At 36.7% G+C, this 21,740-nt stretch overlaps 1 protein-coding gene across 6 annotated transcripts in view; it reads right to left on the bottom strand.

Moving 5' to 3' along the window:
* The window catches only part of mid2 (midline 2), a 170,943-nt gene that overhangs the window by 82,130 nt on the left and 67,073 nt on the right, over positions 1-21,740 (bottom strand). For 2 of the 6 annotated variants that reach the window (XM_051650634.1, XM_051650633.1), the window contains exon 1: positions 15,957-16,173. The exons of 2 other annotated variants lie outside the window; for them this stretch is intronic. The gene's annotated coding sequence lies outside the window, so the exon portion shown is untranslated. Of the gene's footprint in view, positions 1-15,952; positions 16,175-21,740 lie in introns of those variants that run through there. 2 more of the 6 variants (XM_051650637.1, XM_051650638.1) reach the window with 2 other exon arrangements.

The raw sequence follows: 21,740 nt of genomic DNA, 5'->3' as shown, positions 1-21,740 counted from the left end.
GTTTTCCACATCCACTCTTGAATGCTGGGCTGGCATAATCAAACATATGATTCTATTAATAGAATGTAAACAGTGCTGTGGTGGCTGAGTGTCGTGAGGGATCAGGGCAGTGGGCGCTGACTAGATGTTTTGGTATCTGCACAAACACAGATGGGTAACCTTCATGTCCGAAGGTCACAGATCCAGGTCAAAGCCCATCTGCTGCTCTACCACACGAGAATAACAAGGTTGTGAAATGATGGAAAATGCCTCTCTTGTCCCAGATATGGAAGTGGCAGTGCTTCCACCAGCAGAAATGTTCCAAAAAAACTCTTGTGCTGCTGCAGTACTGAGTTGGGATGTTGTGGCAGTTAAAGATAACCAATAACCAAATATAACCAAATTTGGCTAATAACCAAAAGGTTATATATTTAAAGGGGCGATCCATGGATGCATTTAAGTGATAAAATGCTAAATGTTTACTTGCAACATACTAAAACAAATATAATACACATGTATCTAACACATGGTCACAGAAATGTATCTGTTTCACAACATGCAGCAGCCAAAAAAAAAAAAAAAACCTACTTTTTTGTTTCAGAATAAGGTGTAAAATATTTTGATAATTACTTCATTATTAAATAGCAAAACAAAAGGCTTGCACTGGAGATTCTAATTTGACAATTTTTGTTACTTTTTGAGGGTAAATAGTGAGGCCCACATTGAAAATCTGGGATTCAAAATCTGTGGAAATAAACATTATTGCGTGAAATTTATTAGAAACATTTAAGATTCTGCACAATTTCTAGGTCACTTTTCAAATAAGCTTCTACTGTATGGAAAAAAAGGTCAGATTCCTCTATTAAAGCACACAAGATGTTCTTTGAAATGTTCTCAAATCATACTGGAATTACATGGATAATCAGGTTTTACACAAACTCCTTAAGCCCATGCCAGCTCGAGTGTATGCTGTCAGTACAAAAGAGAAATACAAAATTCTGAAATTCATGTTCATTTTGAAACTTTTACAGAAAATGTTGTTCTGAATCTACTTTGTAATAATAATAATAATAATAAAAAAGCAAAATAGAAGCATTTTACTAGTGGTCTCAGAATTTTGGACCCATTTTATACAATATGATATATTCATATATAATATGAAGTCTTATTGGATTAATTTTGCTAACCATAAATGTGGCATTGAAATTTTGACTTCTAATAGCTTATGACTTATTTACATTCACAATCTTCCCAACTTCATTACAGAATTGGGATCAACACCTTAGTTGTACTACAAAGACAGTCTATGCATGTGAAATTAATTATTCACTACCTGCAGATATAAACGATGACAATTGGACCAATCACAACAAAGTTAATACTTTGAAAAGGCTTGTGAATTTCCTAATGCTCTTAGCTAGAAAGGTGTCTTATCATACAAGAGAATACCTCCATGCTCTCTCTCCCTCTCTCAAAGCACTTATATTATTGATGTGCATTTGCTCTGGTGAGAACAAAAATGGGATATAAAATGCAGCACAAAATCACATTAAATATTAAACCCAGATTATAAGGAAGCAGACTAAATAAAAAGAGCTGTCGAGTGTTGGTTATACTCTTTAGCTTGGTGTTCCTGACATGGTCTGCTGACCCCATGTCCTCACCTCCAGGTACCTTCAGGGAGGAGACAGGGTGAAAATTAGAACAGTGCTAAAGCCGCTTTGCTTGTAACCAATAGACACTGTTCAAGTGAGTTCTCACAGGATGGCTCAGAGGAACAGAGATACCAGAACAAACTGTCCCATTGGAGAGAACAAAAGAGTATAAGACTGTGGTTTAGCATCATAGGTGAAAGCATCAGAGTAAATAAACAGTCTTGGATTTCATGGAATCATTATGTCAACATAAAAGATGATGGCAGGTTTCTCCGATGCTTCAGGCTTGTGATATTATATCACTTTCATTTCTGTCACTATCCTTTAACACTTCCTCTATTTCATGCATTTTAGTAAACAGGATGCACTGAATCTACAAACAGTATTGAGGTCTGGTTCAGCATTGCGGTGTGGCTCCCTGATGACATGCATTAAGAGTTTGATCAATGGGAGTGTAAACATGCAAAGGCTGCAGCAAATCCTTTTGTTATGCCGCACTGTAAACAAACTTGCATTTGCAAAATTCATTTTAAATCTGGTGTCATTTCCAGTTTGCTGACATAGAGAGCAGAATGTGTTGACACAAAAAGTGCGAGGAACTGACAACCGAACTAATGGCGCACCTTTACGCTAAAATTCCTATAAATATGTTAATTTTCTGCAGGCTGAATGAAAAGTGGTCTGTGCTACACATAAATGGCATTCTGATGGGTTCCTGAGTTGAGTCTCAAATCTGCAAATCTGCTTTACCCTCTGATAATAATGAAGACAAATATCTGGTATGGTATCTTGGGTATTTCTGCTCCATCCAAATTGCTTTTTTTTATATTCAAAACTGGTGTCTCCACGAGCTACCATGACATACGAAGTATTACCAATTCATATGCGACTACTTTCACTGACCTTTACACCATGTTGCTATGGCCTGGACCTAATAAAATGGCTCCTCTTTGATGTCGCTAACGAAAAGATACCAAAAATTATCATGATACTACAACATTTTCCATAGTATTCTTTGAAGTACCTTGGAGTACCATGGAAATACCATGGTATATGAAAATGGTAATCATGCAGGACTATGGTATATATCAATGTACCATGGTATTACCACCTGATACCATCACTATACTATGGTAATGCAATAGTGCTTTTTTGTAAAGGGGTTTTCATGTATTTCTTTGTAAATCAAATCATATCAGTTCAAATCAAGTCCATTTATTGTCTTCAAAACATTTCTGTCTAACTGAACTGTGTTTTAATGTGCATATATATAATTAATTCCCAATGTTCTCATTATAAATTAGCAATAAATAATGTATGGCAAAAGTAATAGTCGACGTTCTGACCCATTCATCTTTCACCAGCCATACAGATTTTGTAAGCAGTATGAAATGTGGGAATGTGAAAAAGTGCAGTTTTTGAATCAGTACCGCATGACCAATCAAATTAACTGATTAGCTTATGGCCTCTCTCTTGGTTTTCTAGTTACATGCAGCCTGAATACTTATGTAACCCCCTTCCACCGTTTCCACAAGGTCTTAAAGTAAAATGATGTCTGAAATACCCTGCTGGCCTTTCTAATTCAGATGATAATAGATGAAGGTCACTTTTCAAAACTTGGTCAGTGAACTCCAGCTTTCAAATCCTCATAAACATTTGTACTAAAAATTTACATTCTATAATGTCTCTAATGGATAATCCACTGAGACATTCGTTCACAGTGTGGGTGAACTGTTCAAAAGAATCCATCTTTAAACCCTGGACCAACTCCAAGAAAGATGGACAAAAAAAGCAGAGCATTTTTAAAACAAGAAATATCACTTATAAAATATTTGCAATATGTGTCTCTCTCCAGCTCATAATTAATCAACAGTTCACCCAAAAATGAACATTTCTGTCGTTATTCACTCACACTCATGTCATTCCAAACCTGTATGACTTTCATTTTTACGTGAAACACAAAAGGAAAAGTTTAGCAGAGTCCATATGATATCCATATGAGGAACAGGCTGAACTGTATATACTGAAATCTGATATTTGCCGAAAGTCTTCCCCTTTGCAGTAGCTCTCAATTCTCATTTGTGTCAGCTGTTCAATGATGCCCAGTGTTGTTAAGTGTGTGGCAACAGATTGTCAAAATTGAACATGCTGAATGAGATACGAGAGCTCACAAACACTCTATGCACAAGTGCTGCTCCTTATTAATAAATAAAACAACTGTTTGTGAGGTGTTACAAGGTTGCTAACCCATGCAGAAGGAGGGCAGACAAAGAGATAGAGAAAAAAGTGTGCAAGAGATGTGCAAGAAATGTGGAGGAGATGCTGGCATGTTTCCAAAGACCCCAGAGATATGGTACACCCCCGTGCATAGCTGTAGAAAGTGAGGAGGTTCTATTTATAAGCAGCTGTAATGTTTGGTATTTCCTTTGGGGATGGGGGTAGGGAAAAGGCATTGTTTATCTTGGCAGACTATGATTGTTTTGCTGATTCTTTTTGTTGAAATGTTAAGGTCTTGCTGTTCCGTTTATGCGTTTCCATTTGTGTTGAGGTGAGCAAGCCATTACTTCCCCCCCACCCCACTCACAAAGTCATGCAGTTTGTATTTTCGGTGCACACTGCTTCCATAGACTCAGGGCTTTGCCGTGTACAGTTCCACAATACTCGAACCATTCCACTCAGTGTTCATTCAACACACTGCAGGGCATCAGAATACAGATGGAATATATTGCTCCAGGGGAGATCAAATGCCAGGCTAAGCTCACTTCTATGAGTCTGTTCAGAGTTAGGCAAGGAGATCGGCTTCCTCTGGTTTTTGCTACTGTGATAAAAAGCTGCTCCTCTATTAAAGGATGGTCAGTAGTGATGCACCAAAATGAAAATTTTCATCCAAAACCAAACATTCTGGACACACTGGGCTAAAAACCTAAACCAAAAAATATTATTTTAAATTAGACTTTGTTTGGAATAACTGAATTTTAAATGTCATTAATAGCTGTACACCCAAACCACTTTTATAAAATAGTGTACTTTGGCCGAAAATGTTCTGCGTCCAAAAGTTCGGTGCATCTGTAATGGTCAGTACTTTGTGTCTAAGTCCAACTGCTATTTTGAAATAAAAGAGTTTGAAGAATTACAGTATGCAGACATATTTGAACTTTCCCAATCCAAAGCTTCCTCCCAAGTCCACCTAAACCATTTCAACTAAACTACAAAAACAATCAGATATCAAGAAATTGTCATGGTTATGATGTCATAACCATGAGAACATTACCATGTGTCCGCCCACATTTACATTTGATTACATCAATTCTATTTAGAATATGGCAACTTGGCCCATCCTGAAAAACAACGACAGTACACAGAGGTTAGCCAATCAAAACAGAGATCATTTACATATGTCTTAAAGGTACAGTAGCAAAAACAAGTTCTTGGTGCAAACCTTGACTAAAATTATAACTGACAGGCTTCAGAGTAAAGCAATAAAAGTGTTGAATTCTTTCAGAAAAAAACTTTCCTACTTAATGTACACAGAATTCAGCACAATTCATCTTGGTTTCTGTTTGTATGTTTATCTACTGTATATTGAATGAGATAATCAGCCATCAAACAGACAGCAAAAATGTGCTTCAACACAATGTTCTATAGATAGCATTCCATGACCAGATACACAAACATTTAGCTAGTTTGTAGTCTAAATTCATGGATTATGCGTCGCATAAAATGCAGAGCTTTTTAGCCGAACGCTCTAATCCTACTCTGACTTAAATTTTGATGTTACTGAGCTGACAGTGCTCGTATGATGGCAAAGTGAGTGAGTGTCTACCTTGCGTCATGAGCCCTTGTGATCTTGCCCTTCATCCCTTCTCTTCCTCCTACCAGCTTTCTGTGTCTCTTCCTGCATTCCCAACCAAGTGCCTTATATACGTGTAGCTCATCTTTAATGGGCAGAGCTTAGATCACTCTGCCGAGAGTTTTAAAGTAAGGATGTAAAAGGTGAAGAGGGGCATGCACATGAATTTATTTTTAGACGGCATGCTGTTTTATTTGGTCATATACAGTACATGTACAAATCATATGTGTGAGGCAAGACCAGACAATGTGTTTTCCAAAATATGGATTGCTGACACTACTAATGTATTTGTGGTGCATGCCACAGCCTATAGAGCATTTGGTCGTTATTAATTCAAATAAAAAATGAAAGCAAAATGGACCTTATTTGCTTTCTTCATAAATATCTCTGCACAAAAAAAAAAAAAAAAAAAATGGTATAAAAAAAATATATATATAAAACTGTGTCTCAGAAATTACTTCTGTTCTGCTCGCTTAACCAAGCAGTGGGTCAAAATAATATTAGCCAATAATATTATAGCATAACATGTATAACCCCTTTATGAGCCAATCAAATCTGCATAAAATCACGTTTTGCTCTATTTCCCGCCGAATATTCTTTCACATTTTTATGTTAAAGGTGAAGTTTTGTCCCAGCTTAATATACTGGCTGGCCAAAAAAAAAAAAAAAAAAAAAAAACGTTGGCATTTGGATTTCAATAAGCAGATACTTAAGAGCCTATGATTGGATCATTATTGCAGTGATTAATATGTTTCAGCTGGCAACAAGTCTTTTAACCCTAACTGATGCAGTGTGTAGCTTCTCATTTCTTAAACAACCATGTCGGAAGACGTATCCCGTGGTTGTGGAAAAGATGTTACTGTGTTCAGAAGGGGCAAATTATTGGCCTGCATCAAGCGAAGAAAACAACTAAGGAGATTGCTGAAATCACTGGAATTGGATTAAGAACTGTCCAACACATTAAAACCTGGAGGGATAGTGGTGAACCGGCAGCTTCGCGGAAGAATGTGGTCGGAAATAAATCTTGAATGATCGTGATCAGAGATCATTAAAACGCTTGAAGTCACATTGTAAAAAATCGACAGTAGAACTCACAGCTATGTTTAATAGTGAAAGTAAGAGCATTTCCACATGCACAATGCAACGAGAACTTATAAGATTGGGACTAAACAGCTGTATGGCCACAAGAAAGATACTTGTTAGTGAGGCTAATTGGAAACAATGACTACAATTTGCTAGGGAGCATAAAGATTGGACTGTGAGCAATGGAAAAAGGTCATGTGGTCTGATGAGTCCAGATTTACCCTATTCCAAAGAGATGGGCGTGTCAGGGTAAGAAGGGAAGTGCATGAAGTGATGCAACCGTCATGCATAGTGCCCACTGTACAAGCCTCTGGAGCTGTAGTTTTAGTTGGTCAGGTCTAGGCTCAGCAACATTATGCGGCAATAAAATGAAGTCAGCTGACTACCTGAATGTACTGAATTACCAGGTTATCCCATCAATAAATTTTTTCTTCCCTGACTGCACAGGCATATTCCAGGATGACAATGCCAAGATTCACTGGGCTCAAATTGTGAAAAAGTCGTTCAGGATGCATTAGGAATCATTTTCTCACATGAATTGGCCACCACAGAGTCCTGACCTTAACCCCATTGAAAGTCTTTGGGATGTGTTGGAGAAGACTTTACGGAGTGGTTAGACTATCCCGTCATCAATACAAGATCTCTGCCAAAAATGAATGCATAAGGTATAGAGACAAGGCCACGACGAATGTGTGCCGTAATCAAAGCTAAATGTGGTCCAACAAATTTTAGAGTATGCAACTTTTTTTTTTTTTTTGGCCAGGCAGTGTATGTAGAGATAACTATAGTAATCCATCGGTAAGCTGATTTCCTTAAAAAATTGTAAATACTGTGGCTCTGTGGTGCTATTAAAACATTGCTTTTCCTTGGCTCAAACAATGGCGGGAGTTTGAGTGGGACTATCTGTCTGTCCAACCAGTGGAAGTCAGGGGGAGTGTGTAGTGTTGCTAGAGGCAGAAAAATTACACTGCAAATGCGGTTTAATTTTGTCCTTATGGTTGAAAATTATAATGCCTCTTTCAGGAAATTAAAAAATATTCCTACAGGAAAAATGCAATATTGTATGTGTCCTCAACAATGTTCATATTTATATGTAGTTGCATGTAATGTAAAGTAGCAGAGTGTGTTAATATGTCTCTAGAGTTGACGAGTGTGTCGTATGTGTTTGTAATCATAATGTTGAGTCGAGCCGCACCACACCCTGCTTGTGCTTTACCAGCGCCTGAGGACAAGATTTTACCGCAAGGGTGGATGACGACACTAACGAGACGGTGTGCCAGGTGAGGCCACAGGACGCACGCAGACACCTGTATACGTCCGCACACGGCAGCTGGCTTTTAACAACCACAGCGAGAGTTCCCTCGGCTGCTGCAGGAAACTCCTGACCTCTCGCCTGCCTCCACCTCAACGGCAGCACAGCTGATTACTCCCATATGCTAACCTCTGCCTCCACTAGTCCAGAGACTGAGCTGGATACACTGTATCTCTGAATGGAAATCAAACAACATAGTGCATAATATTTGGTTGATTGATGACTTATTTATTTATGGTGATGAAGCATCTATTACTTGACATGATCAAATTTCTTGTTGTTTTCATACCTTTACAGGACAACATGAAGTATGACAAGCCTCATAAGGAATTACACCCTTGGCTTTTGTTGCTCACTTTGACAAGCTTTGCAGAACTTACCATAGGAATTATTGGAAGATTGCCATGAATGGCACGGTTCTCATATGGTATTCTTATAAACAGAATTCATAATATGGAATGTAACGAAAAGTGACATTGAATAGCATATTTAACTGACGTTTTAGTAAAAGAAATTGTTAAAGTAAACCGTAACTTTATTGAAAACTGTGGAGACTGTGTATCAGAATTGAGGCAAATTATTATAAGTCACTCGAATAGAAAAAAAGTGTCATTTGATGGCGATAGCACACCTGAAAACATTAGTATAAGTGAACAGAACTGCTCATAACGTCTCATAACACACTCACTATGATGCTGTGAATTCGTTATTTACTATCGCCTTTACTAAAACCTGAATCAATATATAAATGAATGAATTCTTAAGTTATTAGCTTTAATTTACCTTGGAGCAAATGTAGGTGTCCTTGCTGATGTTATAAATGTTCATTTGGGAATGAGGGCTGACATAGTTTAATCCAGAGCATGCTCTTCTCGAGATTAAATTAAAGATTTAAAAAGAAAGTAAGAAAAAACACTGTGTGTCTACCTCATGTCACTATTACAAGTCACCCAGCAACAACTTCTATAAAATTCAGCTTAAAACTACTCACACACATTACTGCCATAGACTCTCATGGGAAAAAAGCAAACACTTATCAAAGAAATGGAGGCTGGCAACAGTTGCTAAAATAAGATTGGTCAGAAACACTTTTAAGGCAGGGCTTAGCGAAGGGTACGTTAATTCAGCCCAAACCGCTTAAAGTGCGGACTCCATTCAAACTTTGTTTTGTAGATAATTTCTTTATTTTTTGGCATTTGCAAACTTTATACTTTTAAGTTTGCAACTAAGAAATTAACTAAGAAATGTAAGATTCAAGTTTTAATATCTGTTATCATCTATTGATTTGCATTGACAGAATGTACAGCATTCAAAAGCTAACAGACCAATTCCGACTGGTTTCCTTTCTTACATCTATTTGCATACTGAAATATGTATGGTCTTGTCATTCATGCATCTTTTTAACAATCTATAGACACCTTTACATTGCAAAGATGGTGTTGTGTTATGCCTTAACTTTTGTGCACTGCAGACAGAACTCAAGACGCACACTGACAACAGCAAAGCGTTCTGATACAGCATTTTATTTACAAAGAACCAAAGCCTAAAATCTAAACTTTCCTAAAACTTGAACACTATTCTTTTGCTGTCTTGCAAGCACTGTTATTTCCTTTAGAAAATGCTAATTTAATTATAAAAGCTTTCTGGATTGTTTAAAACCTTTCCGTTTGGGTCTCTATGGAGATCTCTCAGGCACCAATCAGACCAGAGCCCATTTCCTGCTCAGCTGCAGGAAGAAGTGGCAGGGCTGCAGTGGAACAGCCTGTACATGAGCAGGGACAGCAGTAAGAGTCAACTGCAGGGCTCGACATTAAGCATTGTCATTCACTAGTACAAGTAAAAAAGTTACTTGTCCAGAGATAAAAAAGGACATTTAAGTTACATGCTCAAGTAACATGTCAAAGTTTATGTTGTATATTTTTCTAAAATTATGACCGATGCCCAACCTTATAGTGTACCTATGCAATCAACTCAATTCTGTGTGACAGAAATGTAAACTGCATTGGGTAGGGGAGGAGGCTATTGTCATATGATAATTATTTTATGTTACAGATGGTGGTCAAATAAAGGAAAGCCTCATTCGCCATCATTTACAGCAGGAGCGCTCACACTTCTATGGAATGAGATCTACTTTTTTATCATGTTATTGCAACAAGATCTACCATGTACAATAAAAGCTATACATTATCACAATACAAAAGCCTCAATAAACAAATAATAACACTAACTAATATGTTAATTACGGAAGAACGGTTTCAAGTTCTTAAGTAATTATTAAAGACTAGAAAACAAACAGTAATAAATAACAAACAGCAATGAATAGAAATAGATTAAAAATTATAGGAAAAAATACAAATTAAGAAAATTCTGTGCTTTTTCAACAGATTTAAAAGTTTTTAACAGCAGAAGGCTATCAAGTATTCGAGTAAACATTCAGAATGAAATGCAACGCAAAACTACAACTCGTCTTTACTGTATGATTATAATACATTAATACTTTTTAAAGCTACTAAAGTTACCCAGTCAAGAGCAGCGATAGTTTTCTTGTTTTCTTATCATGGTTGTTTGATTATCATATAATGACACACTAGACGGCAGCAGGTCTATTATTATAAGTGTAAAGAGATTGTCTCTAAACACGCACAGAGCTGCGGGAGCACAACTGATGGCACTGACAAGACAGACAGCTGATCCACAAAATCAAAACATTAATTTCAGACGTGATTGGATATTTGCTAACCAATCATATTTTACGTTTCAGTAAGGGGCAGAACATTTCCAGCGTCTGATGCACAAGCATCCCTGGAGTAACCATTTGCACTGTAAATTTATTTCACTGATAAACGTAAATATATGTATATACATTTAAATTAACTTATGCAATTAAACTTTGTGAAAATACTACATGTTATTGCACCCCTGCTAGTTTTTGATGCTCTTTTCTTTTTGTTTTTTTGCCTTTTACTGCTGTAGGTGGTGCCTTTTTCTCGTGATATCAAATAATTTTGATTTATATTTCTAAGTAGGAAAACAATTACACTATACACAGAAAATCACATAATAATACACAAATAATACAAATAACCATTAATTTTATGTAGGCTATATATGGTAATACAAGTTAAGGTGTTAACGTGAACATTACTACACTCATATTAGCTACAATGCTTAAATGTTTATTGCATATTATGAATTTGTTTATTAGTTACAGTAATAATAAAGTATTAACAATTTTCCTAGTAGCCTAATAAAAGGAACATTAATGACACCTATTAATTTAAATACATATTTAACATCAAGTTACCATACCATTGTTCTTAGCAGTGTACTTGACACCATGCCAGCACCCTGATATAAATATAAAGTTTATGTGGGACTGTAATTACAACAGTCATTTTATAATTAATTTTTTTATGGAAAAAAATACATTTCTTACACTTTTTACATATGTACTGTATATAAATGTAAATTAATTTTAGGGATTGGGTGCATGTGTTTTTTGTTTTTTTTATGGGGGGTCTTTCACAAGTTTACAGTTTGCCCACCTCTTCAGACACTATTACACCACTATTTCTGGAGTAAATTCATGCTAAAATAACAACATATCTAAAGGTGACATTTCTTATTTCTTATAATTGTGTGTAATTGTTGTTAATAAGTAATTAACCATGGTTTTACAGTAATATTGTAATATTTACCATGGTTAATTGTGTGGTAACTATGTTTTAACTAAATACCATGGTTAAACTATAGTTACCGTAGTGAAACCATTGTTAATTTTTGTAAGGGTAAACAAAAAAGAAGTCTAATACTTTTCTGTTTAGGCTCACAAATCTCACAAAACAAAAAAACAAACAAAAAAAAAAAGACTAATTATGACTAAAATTATATTTTAAATTACTAACTATATCCCAAGAAATCCCAAAAAAATCAATTTAATAGAAATATTGTATTGGTATCGATGATATTGGACTTGAAATTATTGGTATCGGATCAAAAAGAAATTAAGAGGTATAGCCCATCCCTACTAGCAGATGATGTCTTAAAACAATCTAAAAATATGGTCCCATGAAAAAATATATTTTTTTAATTTGTTAAATGTTTGTCTAAAGGCAAGCATGTTAGGCACAAGACTGTCCACAGTGCAACAGAATTCTGCTGTTAGTGGCACACTGTGATTAGAGCTGGGCTATGTACAGAGTATTTAATATGTATTCAATATTATTTTGTTGTTGATTAACCAATATAATAATATTGCGAATAATAAACTAGTTTCAGGACCACTCCTTGTGTCAAGACTGGTAGGTTTGATAGTGTTAAGAATTTTTTTTATAGCGAGAGATATCGTAATAGCCCTTCTGATTCATACCTCAATGGCAAAACTTTCGAGTTGCAAATCAGTTCTTCACTGATTCTTTCCACACATTATAAATTAAAAATGTAATGAATTCAAAACACTGATTCAATAATTTGTTTACATGCACCGAACTCCCTATGTGGCATTATGCCTTCAAATGTTTTAGCAAAACATATGTTGGCAAATATTGCTGTTTATTAAAATGCTATTTGTATACTGCTATAGTGGTGCATATAAATAAAAATGAATAAATATAATTTTTCCTCGTGTTCATTTAGGGAAACGTCTTGCATAATTTTTAACTAGATTTTTATTCATTTTGCACTAAACATTTTGAATCTATTTGTCAACAATGACTGTTTTGAACTGATGGCTCCTCTGTAAAAATAAATAAATCTGTACATATATTTTGCCATTTTGCTGAGCAATATGCTTGTGATGCATATGAGATATAATTATGAATTATGAGAGGACAAGAGTCGGACTGATAAAGAGCAGCTTGTTTTGTTGAGTCTGTCTGCAGCTCAAATTAATTAGCAGACAGTGGTATTGAAACTCATTTTATAATATGTGACAATGTCGTATGCATGGGCTGACTCTGACTCACGTAATCAGAACAGTGGTCATGGGCAGGACTACCCGGATACCTGCACATCTCATGAATAAACAGTACGCCACTGAGGAATACCACAGAATTGAACTGGATCATCAGGCCCTGAATAAAACATGTGACTGAGAGCATGTGATCAATATGCAACATATTCGTCAGGAACACTAGCTATAGCACAGCGACCCGATCAGTGTAGCATCTGCTAGAGACCGTGCAAAACGTACCCTTCATGCTTCTCTCAGAGCCAGTCCAATCAAGACACAGTTCCCAACCGGCCTCTCAAGTGGCTCTCAACAGAGCTCTATGTGAGCTGAATTTGAAGCCATATGATGTACTGGATGCCAGGGATGGGCATTTTGGTCATTTTGTCAACTTTATTATTTAATAGATAAATCAAAGGAGCACTCAGATGTACACATCTGTGCAATTTTTTTGTTTTTTTTGTTTAATTGTTGGTCTATGTTCAGTGCATATGCAATGATTAAATAATACTGTAACCAATAACAAAATAAAAAATTAGGCAAGTTTTTCCTTGATTTCGATCAGTGTGAACTGTTTTTAAGTCACGTAATTTCCAAGTACTCGTGCCCATCCCCACTACAGATAAAGAGAAATATCTGCTGTCAGGGACGAATAATGGGATAATCAGGGAGTATACACATCAACAGTAGTGGACAGAAAGGTCATATAGTCTAAAAATGTCACTTACTGTTACTGACAGGAAGCAAGCCAGCTCTAAATGTTGTGCACAAGTCTTTGTTTCCATTTGCTGTGGTCATACTAGCGTTCTTTGTGAAATGTTGACAACAATGCAGACTCGTAAACTAAAACAACCACACCTGTCTGGACGCAATGACACAAGGTATGAGGTTAAACTATCACATTCCTAATTTAAAAATTGCGATATATATTTTGAGCATAATAACACACAGAATATGATGCACAGAGTATAATTTACTCAGGCAAAGGTTACGAGTAATGACATCACACCTTTCCGTCATTTTTTTTCCCTTCTGATCGGTTCTAAGTACTGGTTGGGTAATCTACAATTAGCCATGTCAGGCGAAAGTTCTGCACATCAGCTCGAATCATGTCAAATTCTGTTCGGGTTGCGTACTGCTTTGCAATAACGATGGCAAAACAAATGAATCAATTAAAATAATTTCTTCCCTAAAGTCTTCCCAGCTGAAACAAAACTCAATTTACAGCGAAGGTTTAACGCAGCTGGCGTGACTCACAATTCCAGCATAAAATGACAAAATGGCAATTTGTGGTTGGATTTTGGTCACACAATAGTCCATCATACCATTGTTCACGTCAAAGCGACAACAACAATGACAGCGGGCACAAATGAAAAACACAACTCATTTTAGCCTTTTGGTACCCTGTACTTTGTATCATCTCATTTCGCTCTAACTCGTGTAATTCCGCTGAGAGAGAGTGTCATGTCATAAGCCGCAGGAGTGTAAAAACAGCATGCTGTAAAAAGTGTACATGCTGATGCTTTTAGTTTGTTTTGCTCAGAGACTGCGGATTATAAGCCAAGAATTTTTTAGGGCTAACCTTCTGTGTTTTAGTTGGCAGTGAAAAAAAAAAAACTGCTCCGAAATGAAAATAAATATGCAGGAACATAAAGGGACTGACAGCCATTGTGTACATGCCACTGAAGATCACCTTTATGTATTCAGGTCATAAATGCTGCCAACAGTATATGTCTTTTAAAAATGACAGCTACTAAAAGACATTTTAATGACCTTTAACTGAGGGTCTGACTACAGGGTGTTCTGCATGCCAGCAAAACAAACAACCTGCATACTGTATTCCTACTTTCTTTTAAAAGATGAAAGTTTGATCAAAGCTTCAACAAAAAGAACCACGGTTACAACTTTATATTGTAAAACACAATGTAAACAATCACTTACAAATTAAAAAACAGCTACAGGCAGATTGTGATCAAAGCTGATATAATCTACTGTTAATGGATTTCTATGCTTTGATTTGAAAAAACAGTAACATTAGAATGCTACTACAACTATAATTAATAGCAACAACAATAACCCAATTTATTAAAAACATCAACATTTTGATTACACTAAACTGCATTCATTAGCTCATGGTAATACGAACAATCAAGATAGTTTTCAGGGGGCACGTAGGGTTTTTAAGCAACTTTCTTTGCTAAATTAAATCGACAAACGCTGAAGTACTAACCATTTACTCTTAAACCACTCTTCTAAAGTACACACAAGCATATATTCAGGAGTTTAGAAAATAGCACTTTTGATCATCAAGACACGTATTCCTTAAGACACCCCGAGGAAACCCCGTGAAGGAAAAATTAAAAACTTTAACAATATTCTCTTAATTTTAGTTGTAGGGCAACGTTAGTTACAAGTGAGATCATAGACTGTATGTTTATTTAGTCATTTTCTTGCTCACTCTATAAACAGAGCCTGCAGTAAATCAAAAGCTGGGTTCACTTATACAAAATAACATAGGAATGTAGTTATTCCAATATGTACTGCAAATATGAGAATTGGCGCTATGACAATATGCGCAATGCCTTAAAATGGAATTGGCCATTCCTGATAAACAGTCAAATGTATGTTATTAGCACCAACAAACAGACGTTTCAATCATTGCGTCGTAATACGGCACAGCAGAGTGGCAGGTTGAGAACTAAAACACCGACACTACTGGACTGTGTCTCAAAACATAGTGAGCTGACTACCTAGACAGCATTTTGAGGCATTATAGGTGCGTGTAGCATTTATGGGCATCATATGTGCGCGCAGCATTTATGAACATAATAGGCGGGTGCCACATTGTGGGCATCATAGGTGTATATGATGCCAAAAACGCTGTCTAGGTAGTCAGCTCACTAGGTTCTGAAACACAGCCATGGGTTTCAGCCAACATACGTAGAATTAAAAGTTATCTGCTGTTAATTTACCTCAGAAACTATCCTCAATCTGACATCTGAACTATTCCTTAAAAGAATACGTTTAAAACGTTTCGAAAGCCTTGCGTTACCCGTGTCTCTTATTTAAACCCCAACTAAGTAGTAAAGCAGAGCTACAAGATGTATGACCGGAGGAGTACTCACATACCAGCTTTAATTGTCGAACATTCTTTTCTTCTGTCATCTTGAAAGTAACCAAGAAAGGGAAACAAAAGAAATCTTGATATCAGAAACAAGTGCGACTAGGTGTCCGTGGCTGTCTCGACGCGCAATCCTGCCCAACGCAATATGTCTCGCGAACGCAACTTTAGAGAAATTAGTCCAGCGCGAGCGCAGCCAGACAATCACAGGAAATCGGCTCCTCCCACCCGCACAATGCGAAAGGCGCTACCTACGCGCAGAGAGTCCAGTGAGAGCTTCAGAATGAGAGATTGTGGTGTCTCTGAGCGCCTATAGTCTCCTTCCAATGAGTTTAAATGTCGGGTTCTCATTATTGGCAGGGTCATTAATCAGCAGCGGAGACTCGCGCGTCTCCATACTGGCTGCAATATTAACCATAACAGGAATTCTGGATGTTAAGTTCAGCTGTGTACTGCCAATGAGCAGCCATGACCCATTTGTTACACCTCTGGTGGAACTATTTACATAAATCCGAGGAGAGATGGTATTTCAGCTAATTATTAACAGGAATCCCATAAGGGTAAAAATGCATGGTGAAACAAAATTACCTCAAGGCAGCTATATTAGGACAGGTAAAATAATAACAGAGAAGGTCATTGCATGTCTTTCAGCAAATACATGTAACACACACACACGCACACACACTTCTACTGCCGAATGAAAATCTCAAAGCTATAAAATCCCCCCAAAATTAATTCAATGCATCACAAGACTGTATTAAATACACAGCCAGTTGGAATTTATTAGCAACATCCTGATATTCAGCTAAGCAATGTGAACCTAATTCTACTGAGAGACTGATCGCTATCTACAGTCTATTTCCTGTTTTTCTTGACAAAAAAAATGAATAAAAAAATTGCAAATTGCAATATAAGCATGAATGTCACACTGTATAAGATGGTAAAGTATAAGCAGATCCCCTGTTGAGGGAATCACGCTGAGATAAGGCCACTCTGTCCTGTCACTGGGCTCTCAACTCATGGCTGGAGTGTGATGCACTAATATAAAACATGAAATCACAACAAACAATCACTAATTGCCGTCTAGGCTGCTAGTCTAGAAATACAGTGGAGTTACAGTCTGACGTCACCACTGACAAAACAATTTAGCTCACACCTCATAGTTCAGAAATCAAAGGCACTTGCTTCAGACTTTGTGAGGTTTACTAAAATGTGACTGACCCCTATGATTCTTCCACTGCTATTCAGCACCATATATTCTGTGGATATATTAAAGCAAAATCTCAAGACATCAGCCATAAAGTTAAAGCTCGGTCGCAAATGGGTCTTCCAAATGGACAATGACCCCAAGCATACCTCCAAAGTTGTGGCAAAATGGCTTAAGGACAACAGTCAAGGTATTGGAGGGGCCATCACAAAGCCCTGACCTCAATCTGATAGAACATTAGTTGGCAGAACTGAAAAAGCATGTGCAAGCAAGGAGGCCTACAAACCTGACTCAGTTATACCAGTTCTGTCTGGAAGAACCGGCCAAAATTCCAGCAACTTATTGTGAGAAGCTTGTGGAAGGCTACCCAAAACATTTGACCCAAGTTAAACAATTTAAAGGCAATGCTACCAAATACTAACAAAGTGTATGTAAACTTCTGACCCACTGGGAATGTGATGAAAGAAATAAAAGCTGAAATAAATCATTCACTCTACTATTATTCTGACATTTCACATTCTTAAAATAAAGTAATGATCCTAACTGACCTAAGACAGGGAATATTTTCTACAATTAAATGTCAGAAATTGTGAAAAACTGAGTTTAAATGTATTTGGCTAAGGTGTGTGAAAACTTCTGACTTCAGCTGTACATTTGAATGGCTGTCAGTGGAGAAAGATGTTTTTTTTAATGTAATCATGGCATCTATTGTAGCAGCTAACTGGCCCATGCTAAACCCTGACCCTTGTGTTGCAAATACAATACAGCAAAACTTAAACAAGGGATATGGCACCACAAAATGAGGTAATACGGTTTATTCTTGCCACCTAAAAATTACAGTGTTTTGCTAAAGCAGACCCAGCCAATATGTACACTGGCTGTGGTTTAGTCAACCGAGAACCCCATTGACCTTTGCTATGAAATGTTTGTGGTCATGTAGAACAGTGGTTCTCAACCAGGGGGTCGGGACCCACTAGGGGGCCTCAGCACACTTCCAAGGGGGCCACAAGATCTCTTAAAATGATTTAAAATATGATAGATTATTATCATTTTTATATAATTATTATAATTCAACTTACTGAAAATGCTAAAAATATGTAATAACTCCCTTCATCAGCTTGCTTTTTATGAAGAATATACAGTTCTACACATTTCTATAATCACAAGATTTAAGGAAATATTTTATAAATATCTAAAAGCCTACATGGGGGCCTTCGGATATTTCTCCGTCAATGGGGGGCCTTGGAGTCAAAAAGGTTGAGATCCACTGATGTAGATGAAGACAAAGCCATGTTTCCTGTACGCTTACCACCACATGACATACTCATCAGGAGCAAAACCTGTCAGACTAAGCTTATTTCACTCTGAGGGGTGATGATACGTCCAAAGACATTATAGCAACGTAGAAAACAGTGTTTGCGGCCATCTGACAAAATACAAAGACACTTTTTGCAAGAGATGACTTGAGAGGCTTTCAAGTCAAAACCCTTAATGCTTTGGATGAGCAAACAAATATTATAATGTGGAGAGAGAATTACTTTGTATTTTGTTGGAGTGTGAAATAATTGTGAGGGGATGTGCTCTCAAAAACTGTGGCTTCCTCATTTTTTGTAATGAATTCATTCATTTCACTCAACCAGTCTCAGCCCTTCCATGCCACAAATGTTTCTGTGACATTCCTGTTTTTATTTTTTCAAAATTTTATTTCAGAGGGAGAAATATTTCAAGCTACTAAACAACAGTTTGAGGGGCCCGGGTGAAAGAATGAGGATAAAACTCTAGCTGACAGGAAGCACAGTGACATGAGTGCCGCTTACATAACAAATCATCATCAACACATCAGCATGAAGATCCAAGGGGAAAACACATCCCCGCCCCCCTTTTACTCTGTTTTAGATGGGCGACATGTGCATGACAAGCTGCCTCTACACGCCCTCGCGCATCGGAAACACAGCAGACGGATTGGATCAGCTTTCAGGATAGACATGGAACTTTGGAACTTTCAAACAGACCTGACTGATTTAAATTGGAGACGGGATTAGGTTAGAATTAACCAATCAGAAGCAAGTTTCTAAGAAGAAACAATGAAAAGTAAACAATGTTTAATTGTAAGTATCAAATTTGTCTTTCTAGCAGAAATAGCAAATGGCTGCAGTCCATAGGAAGCTGAGAAACTAAAGCCAGATGGGCTACAGAGATCTGGATGGTTTATAAACCTCCACTTACTTTCATCTGAGAACTTGGGATGAACCACAACATGTGCGCAAAACCACTCATAGAACTTTCCCACTCTTCTCAAAATGCTGTTCCCATTTTAGAATACTTTCAACGTGTCTCTATCTGCTTAGCACTGTGCAGCCATCCACGAGTTGACTTGAACAACCAATAGGTGCCATCATGACATCCTATTTCCATATGCCTGTTTTCCATTTCTAGACTTATTAAAATCATTGTAGAATCTACACACATATCACAAACCAGAACCATTTGAAATAATACCTCAGATTCAATATGTGCTATTCTAGGTTACCACAAAATAATATTGATCTAAAACACTAAAAAATTCCCTAGCATTCCATATCAAATAAGGTGGACAGGAAACAAGCACGCTTGTGGCCAAAGAGTGGTAAAAGTGGACTGTATCTTTCACTGGGTCTTCACTTGCATACTAAAATGGGTAATGGATATAGTGCAAACATTTATTTATTTAAAAGCAAGGTTTTGAATTATTTTCAGCCATTTATCTAGATAGAAATAGCATGTGAACATGTTTACCTGGAGTGAAATGTATATGTAGAATAATATGCAAAGAGATGGAAGCTTCGATTAATTTATTTTATATATATTATTGTGTTGTATACTCTTACAACACAGGAGAGAGATGACAATAACCCAACTTTGATTTTTTTGTCTAGTAGTGTTTAATTAAGCACTTAAACAGATAGATATTCATGCAAATTTCTACAAAAACAACAAACTTTAACTATCAGATAATGTAATGTAAGACATTTTTAATGTAAAACTCTCTGATCAGAAAAAGACAACAGATTGATGGGAAAAGTCCAGGGAAAGTTTGATACAAAAATAGTTCAGCATGAACACTGAATCAGACACCAAAAACCGCTGGTATGTATTTTTCTATATGTTTAAAAAAAATATTTTGTGTATCTTGGTTTTAAAACAATGGCCAAGCTGAATTCTTGGCTAGTCTGCAAAACCTGAAAAGACAGGCTATATTGTTGCTGTTGTTATTTTCAGTCGAACAAAGACATATTGTTTCTGACAGAGTTGTGGTGCTCTAATATGCAGAGTCTATTACTATCATACACAGATGCTTTCACACTGACTTACCAAATTTAACTGCCATAAATGTCAGTTCCTCCCTTCCCCCTGCCCCTAGAGGAATTCTTCAGCATGCATAACCTCAGTCGCATACTCATGACTCACACTCTAACTTCAACATTTGCTCGGTCTGTATTTATTAAATATTTATACCAAATTAAGCAAATGATCAATAGATCAAATGTAACTTCGCAGCACAACTCTTCATTGCACGAAGATGCTGAACACAAGTGAGTACTTTTCAGTGAATTGTAATTGTACATAAACTGTGCTGGGTAGCAGTGTGATGCAATAGCTTACAGTATAAAATGTCATAAATAGTTATTTAAAAAATAGTAAATAATGTTGGTTGGTTTTTGAAAAACAGGGGAAAACAATGTGACTGCAATCAATCTGAATCTATCATAACCTAAGGGGCTGTTCACACTGAACAATGATTTTGCATTTTTGACCGTTGTGCCGCACTTTGCTGTTTTGCAGTGTCTTCTGCAGGAGTCCCACTTTTTCTTTAATACAATCAAGTTAAAAAGAACTTCAACCTTTAAAAATGCATCTCGAGACACCTGCATACTGTTGTATTCGTTGTTTGGTGCAAGAATGCGTGCGGTCTGAATGACCCTAAACAGTTGCAGTTTATTAGCTACATCCTGATATCTCCAGCCTAGTTCCTGTTTTTCTTGAAAAAAAGCAAACTGCAGTAGAATGTCACAGAGTATAAGATGTTAAAGTATGAGCTGACCCCCTGTTGAGTGGATTAAGGCCATGCTGTCCTACCACTGGGTTCTCAGCTCATTGCTGGTGTGTGATGCTGTAACACTTAGAATATAAAATCAAAACAACCAGTCACTAATTGCTGCCTGGGTTGCTAGTCCAGACATCCAGTGCTGTTAAAGCCATCACAAAATTTAGCTCACAACTATAACAGAGTTCAGAAATCAAGGGCACTTGCTTTGGTGAGATACTGTATGATTCATTAAAGCATTGCAAAGAAATGGTCTGAATGCATGTGAAATGCATTTCTGTGTAGGAGAAATTTGAATTAATTACACATCTTGGTGGTCAATCTGATTTTGCTCTACATTCCAAGACTACTAAAGCCTTACAATAAAAAAAAATTAAAAAAACACACACTATAAAGTAGTCCATATGACTTTTCCACAATATTCTTAGTCTTCTGAGGCCATACAATAGCTCTGTGTAAGAAACAGACTGAAATTTATGCTGTTATTCACTGATAATCTTC

Source organism: Myxocyprinus asiaticus, chromosome 22 (genome assembly GCF_019703515.2).
Source record: "Myxocyprinus asiaticus isolate MX2 ecotype Aquarium Trade chromosome 22, UBuf_Myxa_2, whole genome shotgun sequence".
Lineage (NCBI taxonomy): Eukaryota > Metazoa > Chordata > Actinopteri > Cypriniformes > Catostomidae > Myxocyprinus > Myxocyprinus asiaticus.
The sequence above is the reverse complement of the archived record's forward strand: the minus strand, read 5'-3'. Positions and strand labels throughout refer to the sequence as shown.